We start from the raw sequence: 16,078 nt of genomic DNA, 5'->3' as shown, positions 1-16,078 counted from the left end.
AGCTACTGGTACATACCCTCAGCCCCGAGGGTGAACTACGCCCTCCTCGTCATGGAGAGCGTCGGGATGATGAAGATGGCCACCGGTGAGGGATCCCCCCTCCGGCAGGGTGCCGGAACAGGGTCCTGATTGGTTTTTGGTGGCTATAGAGGCTTGCGGCGGCGGAACTCCCGATCTATTATGTATTTATAGGAATTTTTGGCGTAGGTTTCACGTCAGGGGGGTCTCCGAGCCATCCACAAGGCAGGGGCCCACGCCCAAGGGGGTGGGCGCGCCCTCCACCCTCGTGGACAGCTCGGGACTCTTCTGGCCCAACTCTTTTGCTCCGGAGGCTTCTTTTGGTCCATAAAAAATCATCAAAATTTGGCACATCAATTGGACTCCGTTTGGTATTCCTGTTCTGTAAAACTCAAAAACAAGGAAAAAACAGAAACTGGCACTGGGCTCTAGGTTAATAGGTTAGTCCCAAAAATCATATAAAATAGCATATAAATGCATATAAAACATCCTAGAAGGATAATATAATAGCATGAATAGTTCATAAATTATAGATACGTTGGAGACGTATCAGCATCCCTAAGCTTAATTCCTGCTCGTCCTCGAGTAGGTAAATGATAAAAGAAATAATTTATGAAGTGTGAATGCTAGCAGGTGCACAAGTTTGATCAATGATACTTTCAATCACCTTTTCTAGCATCATTATTTGTCATAACAGAAGCTCAACTCATAAAACTTTTCATGATCAAGTAACAAGCTATTCACATGTTAAAGCATAGACCATAAACTTTCTTGAAAACTAACAAACTATGTTCTGAGTCATCAAACAATTGCAATTCATCTTATTTTCAGGAAGGGTCTATGTAAGAGCTTTGATTTAGCAAATCCCACATACTCAACTATCATATAGTCTTCCATGATTGCTACCACTCAAAGCATATTTTTAGAACAAATAGCATCCATCGAACACAGAGAAAGATAGGGGCTTAATGTTTCGCCTCCCAACTTATTTACATATAGATAATTGTCAACAATAATAATTCATGATCAAATATATTTGAATGGCCATATATGCTTAGATCTTTCTCCACCACATGATGCTTGCCAACTAAAGAGTAGGTTGGAATGAGAAGGAATACTACTGACTCTTGCATAAAAGTAAAAGATAGGCCCTTCGCAGAGGGAAGCAGGGATTTGCAGAGGTGCCAGAGCTCGAAGCTAAAACAGAGATGAAAATAATTTTGAGAGGTATGCTTTCATTGTCAACATAACGACCAAGAGTTCCCAATATCTTCCATACAAGATACATTATAGGCAGTTCCCAAACAGAAAGGTAAAGATTTTACCCCCCTCCACCAACAATCACACTCCACGACTTGTCCGAAACAACGGGGGCCATCCAACTATCAACACCGCATATAGGTAGATATGGTGGACACTCATGGAAGGAACTTGGTTCCAGGATTTTGGATGCACAAGCAGTATTCCCGCTTAGTACAGATATTTTGGCTAGCAAAGGATTCTAAATAGCAAGCACCACATGTTAGAGGATCCATAACAATATAACTTCTATACAAATATACCCAAGCATAACTCATTATGTTGTCTTCCTTGTCCAACTTCAACTAATTTGATCAGGTTTGAAAATAATTAATGGGGATCACAATCATAGAAGATGTCCAAGATAGTATATTTTTATGTGAAATCTCTCTTCCTTCAATATTCTTTCATGAATTGTTCAAGTGACCAATACAATGTTTGCTAACCCTCAAAAAATTTACCACCTCTACTTCTTATATGTGAAGGCATTACTCCCCATGGGATAAGCATATGAAACATATATAATTTCAGATTTATGATATTCAAATCATTCAACCATTTACTCATAGGATATAAGTGAAGCACACGAGTAAATGACAAACTACTCCAAAAAGATATAAGTGAAGATCAATGAGTAGTTAAATAATTATGTAGCTATGTGAAGACTCTCTCTCATTTAAGAATTTCAGATCTTGGGATATTATTCAAACAGCAAGCAAAACAAAATAAAACAACATTTCAAGGATAGCACTCATCAAGTGAAGAAGCAAAAACTTAGGCTCAACCGATACTAACCGATAATTGTTGAAGAAGAAAGGTGGGATGCCTACCGGGGCATCCCCAAGCTTAGATGCTTGAGACTTCTTGAAATATTTTCTTGGGGTGCCTTGGGCATCCCCAAGCTTGAGCTTTTGTGTCTCCTTAATTCCTCTCATATCACGGTTTCCTAAATCTCGAAAGCTTCATCCACACAAAACTCAACAAGAACTCGTGAGATAAGTTAGTATAAACCAATGCAAAAACCTTAGCATTTTCTACTGTAACAAATCACTAAAATTATTATTCAACATTGCATACTAAATGCCTCTACATATTTAATACTCCTATACTCAAATAGAATCATTAAACAAGCAAACACATGCAAACAATGCAAACATAACAGCAATCTGCCAAAACAGTACAGTCTGTAAAGAATGCAAGATTCATCATACTTCCCTAACTCCAAACATTATGAAATTCTACCACATTGTACAAAATTTATCAGAGCTCAATATGCAAAAAGTTTCAACATTTTATCATATTCTGACTTTTCTAGGGAATTTTTGCAACAGCGGTAAACTTTCTGTTTTGAAACAGCAACATGTAAACTTACAAAATAAGCATGGTAAATGCTATCCTTGACATTTTTATTGAACATAGAGATGCAAAAAATGTAATTAACAGCAAGCAAATACTAACAAAATAAAATGACGCTCCAAGCAAAACACATATCATGTGGTGAATAAAAATATAGCTCCAAGTAAAGTTACCGATGAACGAAGACGAAAGAGGGGATGCCATTCCTTATTCCATAGTCCATCGAATCTTTACCCAAAACTTGAAAACTTCACAACACAAAACTCAACAGAAAATCTCATGAGCTCCGTTAGCGAAAGAAAACAAATCACCACTTAGGTACTGTTGTGAACTCATTCTAAATTCATATTGGTGTAATATCTACTGTATTACAACTTCTCTATGGTTCATACCCTCCGATACTACTCATAGATTCATCAAAATAAGCAAACAACACAATGAAAACAGAATCTGTCAAAAACAGAACAGTCTGTAGTAATCTGTATCAAACGCAAACTTCTGGAACTCAGAAAAATCTGCCAAAATAGGAAGACCTAGATAATCTGATTATTGATCTACTGAAATTGGAATCAGTATTTTATCACTTTCTGGTGATTTTTAACAATTGTTTTCGTGAGTAGAAAGTTTCTGTCTTTTTCAGCAAGATCAAATAACTATCATCCAAGAAGATCCTATAGGTTTTACTTGGCACTTTATTGAAACAAAAGCTATAAAACATGATTACTACAGTAGCATAATCATGTGAACACACAAAATCAGTAAAGGTAAATATTGGGTTGTCTCCCAACAAGCGCTTTTCTTTAATGCCTTTCTAGCTAGGCATGATGATTTCAATGATGCTCACATAAAAGATAAGAATCGAAACATAAAGAAAGCATCATGAAGAATATGACTAGCACATTTAAGTCTAACACACTTCCTATGCATAGGGATTTTGTGAGCAAACAACTTATGGGAACAATAATCAACTAGCATAGGAAGGCAAAACAAGCATAACTTCAAGAATTTCAACACATAGAGAGGAAACTTGATATTATTGCAATTCCTACAAGCATATGTTCCTCCCTCATAATAATTTTCAGTAGCATCATGAATGAATTCAACCATATAACCAGCACATAAAGCATTATTTTCACGATCTTCTTGCATAGAAATTTTATTACTCTCCACATAAGCAAATTTGTTCTCATGAATAGTAGTGGGAGTAAACTCAACAAAATAACTATCATGTGAAGCATAATCCAATTGTAAATTAAAATCATGATGACAAGTTTCATGGTTATCTTTATTCTTTATAGCATATGTGTCATCACAATAATCATCATAAATAGGAGGCATGCTTTCATCGTAATAAATTTGCTCATCAAAACTTGGGGGACTAAACATATCATCTTCATCAAACATAGCATCCCCAAGCTTGTGGCTTTGCATATCATTAGCATCATGGGTATTCAAAGAATTCATACTAACAACATTGCAATCATGCTCATCATTCACATATTTTATGCCAAGCATTCTATGTAATTCTTCTTCTAGTACTTGAGCACAATTTTCCTTCCCATCATTTTCACGAAAGACATTAAAAAGATGAAGCATATGAGGCACCCTCAATTCCATTTTTTTTGTAGTTTTCTTTTTATAAACTAAACTAGTGATAAAACAAGAAACTAAAAGATTCGATTGCAAGATCTAAAGATATACCTTCAAGCACTCACCTCCCCGGAAACGGCGCCAAAAAAGCTTGATGTCTACTACACAACCTTCTTCTTGTAGACGTTGTTGGGCCTCCAAGTGCAGAGGTTTGTAGGACAGTAGCAAATTTCCCTCAAGTGGATGACCTAATGTTTATCAATCCGTGGGAGGTGTAGGATGAAGATGGTCTCTCTCAAACAACCCTGCAACCAAATAACAAAGAGTCTCTTGTGTCCCCAACACACCCAATACAATGGTAAATTGTATATATAGGTGCACTAGTTCGGCGAAGATATGGTGATACAAGTGCAATATAGATGGTAGATATAGGTTTTTGTAATCTGAAAATATAAAAACAGCAAGGTAGCAAGCGATAAAAGTGAGCGTAAACGGTATTGCAATGCTAGGAAACAAGGCCTAGGGTTCATACTTTCACTAGAGCAAGTTCTCTCAACAATAATAACATAATTGGATCATATAACTATCCCTCAACATGCAAAAAAGAGTCACTCCAAAGTCACTAATAGCGGAGAACAAACGAAGAGATTATTGTAGGGTACGAAACCACCTCAAAGTTATTCTTTCGGATCGATCTATTCAAGAGTTCGTACTAGAATAACACCTTAAGACACATATCAACCAAAACCCTAATGTCACCTAGATACTCCAATGTCACCTCAAGTATCCGTGGGTATGATTATACGATATGCATCACACAATCTCAGATTCATCTATTCAACCAACACAAAGAACTTCAAAGAGTGCCCCAAAGTTTCTACCGGAGAGTCAAGACGAAAACGTGTGCCAACCCCTATGCATAAGTTCACAAGGTCACTAAACCCGCAAGTTGATCACCAAAACATACAGCAAGTAGATCACGTGAATATCCCATTGTCACCACAGATAAGCACATGCAAGGCATACATCAAGTGTTCTCAAATCCTTAAAGACTCAATCCGATAGGATCACTTCAAAGGGAAAACTCAATCCATTACAAGAGAGTAGAGGGGAAGAAACATCATAAGATCCAACTATAATAGCAAAGCGCGATACATCAAGATCGTGCCAAATCAAGAACACGAGAGAGAGAGAGAGAGATCAAACACATAGCTACTGGTACATACCCTCAGCCTCGAGGGTGAACTACTCCCTCCTCGTCATGGAGAGCGCCGGGATGATGAAGATGGCCACTGGTGAGGGATCCCCCCTCCGGCAGGATGCCGGAACAGGGTCCTGATTGGTTTTTCATGGCTATAGAGGCTTGCGGCGGCGGAACTCCCGATCTATTCTGTATTTATAGGAATTTTGTTGGAAATATGCCCTAGAGGCAATAATAAATTGGTTATTATTATATTTCCTTATTCATGATAATCGTTTATTATCCATGCTAGAATTGTATTGATAGGAAACTCAGATACACGTGTGGATACATAGACAACACCATGTCCCTAGTAAGCCTCTAGTTGACTAGCTCGTTGATCAATAGATGGTTACGGTTTCCTGACCATGGACATTGGATGTCGTTGATAACGGGATCACATCATTAGGAGAATGATGTGATGGACAAGACCCAATCCTAAGCCTAGCACAAGATCGTGTAGTTCGTTTGCTCAGAGCTTTTCTAATGTCAAGTATCATTTCCTTTGACCATGAGATTGTGCAACTCCCGGATACCGTAGGAATGCTTTGGGTGTACCAAACGTCACAACGTAACTGGGTGACTATAAAGGTGCACTACAGGTATCTCCGAAAGTGTCTGTTGGGTTGGCACGAATCGAGACTGGGATTTGTCACTCCGTGTAAACGGAGAGGTATCTCTGGGCCCACTCGGTAGGACATCATCATAATGTGCACAATGTGACCAAGGAGTTGATCACGGGATGATGTGAGTTACGGAACGAGTAAAGAGACTTGCCGGTAACGAGATTGAACAAGGTATCGGGATACCGACGATCGAATCTCGGGCAAGTAACATACCGATAGACAAAGGGAATTGCATACGGGATTGATTGAATCCCCGACATCGTGGTTCATCCGATGAGATCATCGTGGAACATGTGGGAGCCAACATGGGTATGCAGATCCCGCTGTTGGTTATTGACCGGAGAACGTCTCGGTCATGTCTGCATGGTTCCCGAACCCGTAGGGTCTACACACTTAAGGTTCGATGATGCTAGGGTTATAGGGAATAGATATACGTGGTTACCGAATGGTGTTCGGAATCCCGGATGAGATCCCGGACGTCACGAGGAGTTCCGGAATGGTCCAGAGGTAAAGATTTATATATGGGAAGTCCTGTTTTGGTCACCGGAAAAGTTTCGGGTGATATCGGTAATGTACCGGGACCACCGGGAGGGTCCCGGGGGTCCACCAAGTGGGGCGACCAGCCCCAGAAGGCTGCGTGGGCCAAGTTTGGGAGGGGACCAGCCCCAGGTGGGCTGGTGCGCCCCCCCACCAAGGCCCAAGGCGCATGGGAGAGTGGAGGGGGCAAACCCTAGGTCCAGATGGGCCCTAAGGCCCACCCTAGTGGCGCCCCCCTTCTCCTCCCCTTGGCCGCCCCCCTTGGATGGGATCTAGGGCTGGCCGCCTCCTCTTGGGGTGGGAACCCTAGAGGGGGCGCAGCCCCCTCCCCTCCTATATATAGTTGAGGTTTGGGGCTGCCCAAGACATGAGAACGTCTCCCTTTTCGGCGCAGCCCTACCCCTCTCCCTCCTCCTCCTCTCCCGCGGTGCTTGGCGAAGCCCTGCGGGATTGCCACGCTCATCCATCACCACCACGCCATCGTGCTGCTGCTGGATGGAGTCTTCCCCAACCTCTCCCTCTCTCCTTGCTGGATCAAGGCGTGGGAGACGTCACCGGGCTGCACGTGTGTTGAACGCGGAGGCGCCGTGGTTCGGCGCTTAGATCGGAATCAACCGCGATCTGAATCGCTACGAGTACGACTCCTTCATCCGCGTTCTTGCAACGCTTCCGCATCGCGATCTACAAGGGTATGTAGATGCACTCTCCTTCCCCTCGTTGCTAGATTACTCCATAGATTGATCTTGGTGATGCGTAGAATTTTTTTGAATTTCTGCTACGTTCCCCAACAGTGGCATCATGAGCTAGGTCTATGCGTAGTTTCTATGCACGAGTAGAACACAAAGTAGTTGTGGGCGTCGATGTTGTCAATTTACTTGCCGTTACTAGTCTTATCTTGTTTCGGCGGCATTGTGGGATGAAGCGGCCCGGACCGACCTTACACGTACGCTTACGTGAGACAGGTTCCACCGACTGACATGCACTAGTTGCATAAGGTGGCTAGCGGGTGTCTGTCTCTCCCACTTTAGTCGGAACGGATTCGATGAAAAGGGTCCTTATGAAGGGTAAATAGAAATTGGCATATCACGTTGTGGTTTTACGTAGGTAAGAAACGTTCTTGCTAGAAACCTATACAAGCCACGTAAAAACTTGCAACAACAATTAGAGGACGTCTAACTTGTTTTTGCAGCATGTGCTATGTGATGTGATATGGCCAGAAGATGTGATGAATGATATATGTGATGTATGAGATTGATCATATTATTGTAATAGGAATCACGACTTGCATGTCGATGAGTATGACAACCGGCAGGAACCATAGGAGTTGTCTTTATTTTTGTATGACCTGCGTGTCATTGAATAATGCCATGTAAATTACTTTACTTTATTGCTAAGCGCGTTAGCCATAGAAGTAGATGTAATCGTTGGCGTGACAACTTCATGAAGACACAATGATGGAGATCATGATGATGGAGATCATGGTGTCATGCCGGTGACAAAGATGATCATGGTGCCCCGAAGATGGAGATCAAAGGAGAAAAATGATATTGGCCATATCATGTCACTATTTGATTGCATGTGATGTTTATCATGTTATGCATCTTATTTTCTTAGAACGACGGTAGTAAGTAAGATGATCCCTTATAATAATTTCAAGAAAGTGTTCCCCCTAACTATGCACCGTTGCGAAGGTTCGTTGTTTCGAAGCACCACGTGATGATCGGGTGTGATAGATTCTAACGTTCGAATACAACGGGTGTTGACGAGCCTAGCATGTACAGACATGGCCTCGGAACACACGCAATACACTTAGGTTGACTTGACGAGCCTAGCATGTACAGACATGGCCTCGGAACACAAGAGACCGAAAGGTCGAGCATGAGCCGTATAGAAGATACGATCAACATGGAGATGTTCACCGATGATGACTAGTCCGTCTCACATGATGATCGGACACGGCCTAGTTTGACTCGGATCATGTATCACTTAGATGACTAGAGGGATGTCTATCTGAGTGGGAGTTCATTAATCAGATGAACTTCATTATCATGAACATAGTCAAAAGGTCTTTGCAAATTATGTCGTAGCTTGCGCTTTAGTTCTACTGTTTAAGATATGTTCCTAGAGAATGTTTAATTGAAAGTTAATAGTAGCAATTATGCGGGCTGGGTCCGTAAACTGAGGAGTGTCCTCATTGCTGCACAGAAGGCTTATGTCCTTAATGCACCGCTCGGTGTGCTGAACCTCAGCGTCGTCTGTAGATATTACGAAACATCTGACATACACGTTTTGATGACTACGTGATAGTTCAGTGCGTATTGCTAACGGTTTAGAATTGTGGCACCAAAGACGTTTTTCAAACGTCGCAGAACATATGAGATGTTCCGAAGACTGAAATTGGGATTTCAGACTAGTGCCCACGTCAAGAGGTATGAGACCTCTGACAAATTTCTTAAGCCTACAAACTAAGGGAGAAAAACTCAATCGTTGAGCATGTGCTCAGATTGTCTGAGTACTACAATCACTTGAATCGAGTGGGAGTTGATCTTCCAGATGAGATAGTGATGGTTCTCCATAGTCACTGCCACCAAGCTATTAGAGCTTCGTGATGAACTATAACATATCAGGGATAGACATGATGTTCCTTGAGCAACTCGCGATGTTTGACACTGCGAAAGTAGAAATCAAGAAGGAGCATCAATTGTTGATGGTTAGTAAAACCACTAGTTTCTAGATGGGCAAGGGCAAGAAGGGATACTTCATGAAACGGCAAATCAGTTGCCGCTCTAGTGAAGAAACCCAAGGTTGAACCCAAACCCGAGACTAAGTGCTTCTGTAATAAGGGGAACGGTCACTGAAGCAGAGCTACCCTAGATACTCGGTAGATGAGAAGGCAGGCAAGGTCGACAGAAGTATATTGGATATACATTATATGAATGTGTACTTTACTAGTACTCCTAGCAGCACCAGGGTATTAGATACCGGTTCGGTTGCTAAGTGTTAGTAACTCGAAATAAAAGCTGCGGAATAAACAGAGACTAGCTAAAGGTGAGATGACGATATGTGTTGGAAGTGTTTCCAAGGTTGATGTGATCAAGCGTCGCATGCTCCCTCTACCATCGAGATTGGTGTTAAACCTAAATAATTGTTATTTGGTTGAGCATAAACATGATTGATTATGTTTATCGCAATACGGTTATTCATTTAAGGAGAATAATGGTTACTCTGTTTATTTGAATAATACCTTCAATGGTCTTGCACCTAAAATGAATCTCGATCGTAGTGATACACATGTTCATGCCAAAAGTAATGATAGTACCACATACTTGTGGCACTGCTATTTGAGTCATATTGGGATAAAACGCATGAAGAAGCTCCATGTAGATGGATCTTTGGACTCACTCGTTTTTGAAAAGATTGAGACATGCGAACCATGTCTATTGGTATATATGCATGAAGAAACTCCATGCAGATGGATCGTTTGGACTCACTTGATTTTGAATCACTTGAGACATGCAAATCATACCACATGGGCAAGATGACTGAAAGGCCTCGTTTTCAGTAAGATGGAACAAGAGAGCAACTTGTTGGAAGTAATACATTTTGATGTATACAGTCCAATGAGTGCTGAGGCATGCAGTGGATATCGTTATGTTCTTACTTCACAGATGATTTGAGTAGATGCTGAGTGTATTTACTTGATGAAACACAAGTCTGAATTATTGAAAGGTTCAAGTAATTTCAGAATGAAGTTGAAGATCGTCGTGACAAGAGGATAAAATGTCTGTGATATGATCATAGAGATGAGTATCTGAGTTACGAGTTTGGCACACAATTAAGGCATTGTGGAAAGTGTTTCACAATTAGTACCGCCTGGAACACCATAGTGTGATGGTGTGTCCGAACATCATAACTGCACCCTATTGGATATGGTGCATACCATGATGTCTCTTATCGAATTACCACTATCAATTATGGGTTAGGCATTAGAGACAACCGCATTCACTTTAATAGGGCACCACGCAATTCCGTTGAGACGACACCGTTTAGAGAAACCTAAGTTGTCGTTTCTTAAAAGTTTGGGACTGCGATGCTTATGTGAAAAAGTTTCAGGCTGATAAGATCGAACCCAAAGCGGATAAATGCATCTTCATAGAATACCCAAAACAGTTGGGTATACCTCCTATTTCAGATCTGGAAGCAAAAGTAATTACTTCTAGAAATAGGTCCTTTCTCGAGGAAAAGTTTCTCTCGAAAGAATTGAGTGGGAGGATGGTGGAGACTTGATAAGGTTATTGAACCGTCACTTCAACTAGTGTGTAGCAGGGCACAGGAATTTGTTCCTGTGGCACCTACACCAATTGAAGTGGAAGCTCATGATAGTGATCATGAAACTTCGGATCAAGTCACTACCAAACCTCGTAGGACGACGAGGATGCATACTACTTCAGAGTAGTACGTGATCCTGTCTTGGAAGTCATGTTGCTAGACAACAATGAACCTACGAGCTATGGGGAAGCGATGGTGGGCCCGTATTCCGACGAATGGCTCGAGGCCATAAAATCCGAGAGAGGATCCATGTACTTGATGGTCGTAAGGCTGTTGGGTGCAGATGGATTTTAAAAGGAAGACAGACAATAATGGTAAGTGTCACCACTAAGAAGGCTCGGCTTGTCGTTAAGATGTTTTCCGACAAGTTCAAGGAGTTGACTACGATGAGACTTTCTCACTCGTAGCGATGCTAAGAGTCTGTTGGAATTGTATTAGCAGTCTTGCAGATAGGATGTCAAAACATTGTTTCCTCGAAGATTTTCTTGAGGAAAGGTTGTATGTGATACAACCAGAAGGTTTTTGTCAATCCTGAAAGATGCTAACAAGTGTGCAAAGCTCCAGCAATCCTTCTAAGGACTGGAGTTAGCATCTCGGAGTTGGAATGTACGCTTTGATGAGATGATCAAAGTTTTTGGGTTTATACAAAGTTTGTTAGAAACTTGTATTTACAATAAAGTGAGTGGGAGCGCTACAACATTTCTGATAATTAAGTATATGTGAATGACATATTGTTGATCCGAAATGATGTAAAATTTCTGGAAAGCATAAAGGGTTGTTTGAAAGGAGTTTTTCAAAGGAAGACCTGGATAAAAGCTTCTTACATGTTGGGCATCAAGATCTATAGAGATAGATCAAGACGCCTGATGATACTTTCAAAGAACACACACCTTGACATGATTTTGAAAGAGTTCAAAATAGATCAGCAAGGAAGGAGTTCTTGGCTGTGTTACAAGGTGTGAGTATTGAGTAAGACTCAAGACCTGACCACAGCAGAAGAGAGAGAAAGGACGAAGGTCGTCCCCTATGCTTTAGACGTAGGCTCTACAGTATGCTATGTTGTGTACCGCACATGTAGTGTGCCTTGCCATGAGTTGGTCAAGGGGTACAATAGTGATCCGGGAATGGATCACGTGACAGCGGTCGAACTTATCCTTAGTATCTAGTGGACTAAGGAATTTTCTCGATTATGGAGGTGAAAAGGAGTTCGTCGTAAAGAGTTACGTCGATGCGAACTTTGACACTAATCCGGATGACTCTGAGTAGTAAACCGGATTCGTATAGTAGAGCAATTATTTGAAATGGCTCCAAATAGCGCGTGGTAGCATCCACAAAATGACATAGATATTCGTAAAGCACACACGGATCTGAAAGGTTCAGACCCGTTGACTAATAACCTCTCTCACAAGCATAACATGATAAAACAAGAACTCATTGAGTGTTAATCACATGGTGATGTGAACCAGATTGTTGACTCTAGTAAACTCTTTGGATGTTGGTCACATGGTGATGTGACCTATGAGTGTTAATCACATGGTGATGTGGACTAGATTATTGACTCTAGTGCAAGTGGGAGACTGTTGGAAATATGCCCTAGAGGCAATAATAAATTGGTTATTATTATATTTCCTTGTTCTTGATAATCGTTTATTATCCATGCTAGAATTGTACTGATAGGAAACTCAGATACATGTGTGGATACATAGACAACACCATGTCCCTAGTAAGCCTCTAGTTGACTAGCTCGTTGATCAATAGATGGTTACGGTTTCCTGACCATGGACATTGGATGCCGTTGATAACGGGATCACATCATTAGGAGAATGATGTGATGGACAAGACCCAATCCTAAGCCTGACACAAGATCGTGTAGTTCGTTTGCTCAGAGCTTTTTCTAATGTCAAGTATCATTTCCTTAGATCATGAGATTGTGCAACTCCCGGATACCGTAGGAATGCTTTGGGTGTACCAAACGTCACAACGTAACTGGGTGGCTATAAAGGTGCACTACAGGTATCTCCGAAAGTGTCTGTTGGGTTGGCACGAATCGAGACTGGGATTTGTCACTCCGTGTAAACGGAGAGGTATCTCTGGGCCCACTCGGTAGGACATCATCATAATGTGCACAATGTGACCAAGGAGTTGATCACGGGATGATGTGTTACGGAACGAGTAAAGAGACTTGCTGGTAACGAGATTGAACAAGGTATCGGGATACCGACGATCGAATCTCGGGCAAGTAACATACCGATTGACAAACGGAATTGGGTACGGGATTGATTGAATCCTCGACATCGTGGTTCATCCGATGAGATCATCGAGGAGCATGTGGGAGCCAACATGGGTATCCAGATCCCGCTGCTGGTTATTGGCCGGAGAGTCGTCTCGGTCATGTCTGCATGTCTCCCGAACCCGTAGGGTCTACACACTTAAGGTTCGGTGACGCTAGGGTTGTAGAGATATTAGTATGCGGTAACCCGAAAGTTGTTCAGAGTCCCGAATGAGATCCCGGACGTCACGGGGAGTTCCGGAATGGTCCGGAGTTAAAGATTTATATATGGGAAGTCTTATTTTGGTCGCCGGAAAAGTTTCGCACTTTATCGGTATTGTACCGGGAGTGCCGAAAGGGGTCCGGGGGTCCACCAGCCCCCGGGGGGGGGGGGGCACATGGGCTGTGGGGGGTGCGCCTTGGCCTATATGGGCCAAGGGAACCAGCCCCAAGAGGCCCATGTGCCAAGAGATAAGGAAAAGGGAGAGTCCTAAAGGGGCAAGGCACCTCCGAGGTGCCTTGGGGAGGATGGACTCCTCCCTGGCCGCACCCTTCCTTGGAGGAAGGGCCAAGGCTGCGCCCCCCCTCTCCCTTGGCCCTATATATAGTGGGGGGGAAGGGAGGGCAGCAATATCCAAGCCCTGGCGCCTCCCTCTCCCTCCCGTGACACCTCTTCCTCCCCGCTTGCGCTTGGCGAAGCCCTGCCTGGATCCCGCTACTTCCACCACCACGCCGTCGTGCTGCTGGATCTCCATCAACCTCTCCTCCCCCCTTGCTGGATCAAGAAGGAGGAGACGTCGCTGCTCCGTACGTGTGTTGAACGCGGAGGTGCCGTCCGTTCGGCGCTAGGATCATCGGTGATTTGGATCACGACGAGTACGACTCCATCAACCCCGTTCTCTTGAACGCTTCTGCTCGCGATCTACAAGGGTATGTAGATGCACTCCCCTTCCCCTCGTTGCTAGATTACTCCATAGATTGATCTTGGTGATGCGTAGAAAATTTTGAATTTCTGCAACGTTCCCCAACACTAGCCATTCCTTATTCCATAGTCCATCGAATCTTTACCCAAAACTTGAAAACTTCACAACACAAAACTCAACAGAAAATCTCATGAGCTCCGTTAGCGAAAGAAAACAAATCACCACTTAGGTACTGTTGTGAACTCATTCTAAATTCATATTGGTGTAATATCTACTGTATTACAACTTCTCTATGGTTCATACCCTCCGATACTACTCATAGATTCATCAAAATAAGCAAACAACACAATGAAAACAGAATCTGTCAAAAACAGAACAGTCTGTAGTAATCTGTATCAAACGCAAACTTCTGGAACTCAGAAAAATCTGCCAAAATAGGAAGACCTAGATAATCTGATTATTGATCTACTGAAATTGGAATCAGTATTTTATCACTTTCTGGTGATTTTTAACAATTGTTTTCGTGAGTAGAAAGTTTCTGTCTTTTTCAGCAAGATCAAATAACTATCATCCAAGAAGATCCTATAGGTTTTACTTGGCACTTTATTGAAACAAAAGCTATAAAACATGATTACTACAGTAGCATAATCATGTGAACACACAAAATCAGTAAAGGTAAATATTGGGTTGTCTCCCAACAAGCGCTTTTCTTTAATGCCTTTCTAGCTAGGCATGATGATTTCAATGATGCTCACATAAAAGATAAGAATCGAAACATAAAGAAAGCATCATGAAGAATATGACTAGCACATTTAAGTCTAACACACTTCCTATGCATAGGGATTTTGTGAGCAAACAACTTATGGGAACAATAATCAACTAGCATAGGAAGGCAAAACAAGCATAACTTCAAGAATTTCAACACATAGAGAGGAAACTTGATATTATTGCAATTCCTACAAGCATATGTTCCTCCCTCATAATAATTTTCAGTAGCATCATGAATGAATTCAACCATATAACCAGCACATAAAGCATTATTTTCACGATCTTCTTGCATAGAAATTTTATTACTCTCCACATAAGCAAATTTGTTCTCATGAATAGTAGTGGGAGTAAACTCAACAAAATAACTATCATGTGAAGCATAATCCAATTGTAAATTAAAATCATGATGACAAGTTTCATGGTTATCTTTATTCTTTATAGCATATGTGTCATCACAATAATCATCATAAATAGGAGGCATGCTTTCATCGTAATAAATTTGCTCATCAAAACTTGGGGGACTAAACATATCATCTTCATCAAACATAGCATCCCCAAGCTTGTGGCTTTGCATATCATTAGCATCATGGGTATTCAAAGAATTCATACTAACAACATTGCAATCATGCTCATCATTCACATATTTTATGCCAAGCATTCTATGTAATTCTTCTTCTAGTACTTGAGCACAATTTTCCTTCCCATCATTTTCACGAAAGACATTAAAAAGATGAAGCATATGAGGCACCCTCAATTCCATTTTTTTGTAGTTTTTTTTATAAAGTAAACTAGTGATAAAACAAGAAACTAAAAGATTCGATTGCAAGATCTAAAGATATACCTTCAAGCACTCACCTCCCCGGCAACGGCCCCAAAAAAAGCTTGATGTCTACTACACAACCTTCTTCTTGTAGACGTTGTTGGGCCTCCAAGTGCAGAGGTTTGTAGGACAGTAGAAAATTTCCCTCAAGTGGATGACCTAATGTTTATCAATCCGTGGGAGGTGTAGGATGAAGATGGTCTCTCTCAAACAACCCTGCAACCAAATAACAAAGAGTCTCTTGTGTCCCCAACACACCCAATACAATGGTAAATTGTATATATAGGTGCACTAGTTCGGCGA

The sequence above is a fragment of the Triticum aestivum genome, chromosome 5D (assembly GCF_018294505.1).
Source record: "Triticum aestivum cultivar Chinese Spring chromosome 5D, IWGSC CS RefSeq v2.1, whole genome shotgun sequence".
Taxonomy (NCBI): Eukaryota; Viridiplantae; Streptophyta; class Magnoliopsida; order Poales; family Poaceae; genus Triticum; species Triticum aestivum.
This window is presented reverse-complemented; position numbering follows the sequence as displayed.